This window comes from Cyprinodon variegatus, unplaced genomic scaffold (assembly GCF_000732505.1).
Source record: "Cyprinodon variegatus isolate N-32 unplaced genomic scaffold, C_variegatus-1.0 Scaffold1599, whole genome shotgun sequence".
Classification (NCBI taxonomy): Eukaryota; Metazoa; Chordata; class Actinopteri; order Cyprinodontiformes; family Cyprinodontidae; genus Cyprinodon; species Cyprinodon variegatus.
In genome coordinates this window covers 53,739-56,062 of record NW_015152052.1, presented here as the reverse complement: position 1 = coordinate 56,062, position 2,324 = coordinate 53,739, and the positions used below count along the sequence as shown (strand labels likewise).

The 2,324-nt window shown below is 37.0% G+C and overlaps 1 long non-coding RNA gene across 1 annotated transcript in view; it reads right to left on the bottom strand.

The window, feature by feature from the left end:
• The window catches only part of LOC107104046, a 13,144-nt gene extending 12,218 nt beyond the window's left edge, over positions 1–926 (bottom strand). The window contains exon 1 of the long non-coding RNA XR_001482222.1: positions 770–926. This is a non-coding gene — a long non-coding RNA (uncharacterized LOC107104046). The remainder of the gene's footprint in view (positions 1–769) is intronic.
• Positions 927–2,324: the final 1,398 nt, after the last annotated feature.

Genomic DNA, 2,324 nt, shown 5'->3' with positions numbered 1-2,324 from the left:
GGATCTACAGGGGAGGATCTACAGGGGTTGATGTACAGGGGTGGATCTATAGGGATGGATCTACAGGGATGGATCTACAGGGGTGAATCTATAGGGATGGATCTACAGGGGTGAATCTATAGGGATGAATCTACAGGGGTGGATCTACAGTGGAGCAAATGTACCTTTATGTCCTTGAATTACTTGTAATTACTAATCACTTATTGGGCCAAAAGTCTTAAAGAGTTTTCTATGGACAAAGTAAAATAAATTACAAAGTATTTAAATGTACAGAAAAATATAACTAGATATAAAACTTATCTAAACTGGGACAGATGAGCTTTGATTAGCCTAATCGAGCTATCCTGACTATAGTAAAGCAGCAAACTAAAGTTATAGGTTCTTTTTGTCGGACATTGCTGCCCGTCCCAGTAGCTGCCTTAAGATGTCCAACAATTGGAAGCTAAACTGCTGAGTCATTTTAGTCGTCTTTCTGAATTTGTATGTTGTTATCATTTGTTCCTTCATTTTTTCTTGGTAAATGTCTGTCAGTTGGTTTTTGCACATTTACATTTAATTAAACTCAAAACGTTTTAAACATCCAAAAGGGAAATTAAATAAAAATATACTATTTTGGATGTTTTATATCCGTTATGTAAATAAGAATAACATCTTCTTTGCCCCTTATGTGACAATTTCTAGAACCGTCATTGGTTAAATTTTTAGTTTTATGCTTATAAAATGTATGTAATTCAATTAGGATATGTAATGTAATTAAAGAAAGACATACCTGTTTAGAAGGGTGCTGAAAACACACGCAGGAGACACACAGATGGACAGGGACACACAGAGTGCATCCAGTGGACAAGACGGATAGATTTTATACCAAGAGGTGGGAGCAGCATTATGTGTGTGTGTATAAATATATATAACTGAGTGAATAACAATGTGTGCATGCGTGCAGTGGGATTACTGTGGGTCTGAGAATACAATACAAGAATAACTGTGAGTCTGTGCACATGTTTGCAGATGTGTGTGTGTGCATGCATGGGTGTGTATGTGGTCAGGGCTGGGGGCCACAGGCGGATTAAGCAGAGGCAGAAAGACGAGCACCTCTGAGGATTAGGGAGAACACAGGGATGACCTCACTGGACAAATGGAGGGGTGCCGCAGGGCATGTGGAGAGGGGATGAAAGGAAGGGGGTGGGGGGGTGATGGATGGATGGAAGGAGGGAAAGCTGGCAGCCATGAAATGTAAGGAGGGGGGAAAGGGTGGTGACATTGGGTGCTTTTCTTTATCTATCACTGGAAAAACGATCGAGAAATAAGTAAAAATTTCTTAAATTAAGTGTATTTACCCTTATTTTGAGTAGGTAAATGAGATAGTTTGCCAATGGAATCAGTATTTTTACTCTTAAAATAAGATAATTAGATAGTATTCACTTGAAATAAGAGAACGCAGTTGTGTTTTCTTATTTTAAATCTAAATTGTCTTGTTCCAATGGCAAGATGTCTCTTTTATCTCCTCAAATCAAGAAAAAAAGCACTTATTGAGATTTAAGGGACAGTTTAGAAACCCTTTGTGTTATTAGTTATAGGGTTGGCACCTTTTAATAAATGAAAATAAAACACAAAACAAGTTTCTGCCTGTAAATGGAGCTTTAATAGTGCATTTTGGTTGTTACAGCTGCCCAACTTACTGCAATTAGTCAGACATGCACGTGCACACATACATGCGAACACGCATAGCGTAGCACACCAGTAAGCAGCGCCCAGAATACATCTTTCATTAATTACTTCCTCATTACTGACTGTTAATAAAAGTAACACAAAACCGCATCATTCCTTTCATTGAGTTTCATGAGCATTACAGCAGTGTTTTATGACTTGTTAAAGTGGGCAGTGGGAAAAAAAAAATTCCTACTTTTTATAGATCAATAAAATTATCTGCAGCGTTATGGATGAAAAATTGCATCAAAAAAATATTTTACAGATTTCCTGTTATTTGGAGATACAACAGCTGTCATTGTAATTCATGCATTTGTTTATTTTTGAATTGTTGATATTAATCCTAGAGGAACATCTCTCTGAAGATGCTCAAGGCACAATGGCTCAATTAAAAGGAGTTTAAATTCAAAGACAATTCAATATAGATTGTTGTTAATCCTTCTTAGCTATTGGTCAAAACCACTTAAAGACATCAAGGCAGGGGTCTCACATTCTGGTACGACGGAGTATTAGGGCCACACATGAAGAGAAAAAATATTTTTGCTTCATGTGTTTAAAGTCGACATGTCGACATTAAACTCAACATGACATTTCAACTTTATTCTCAAAATTTTGAG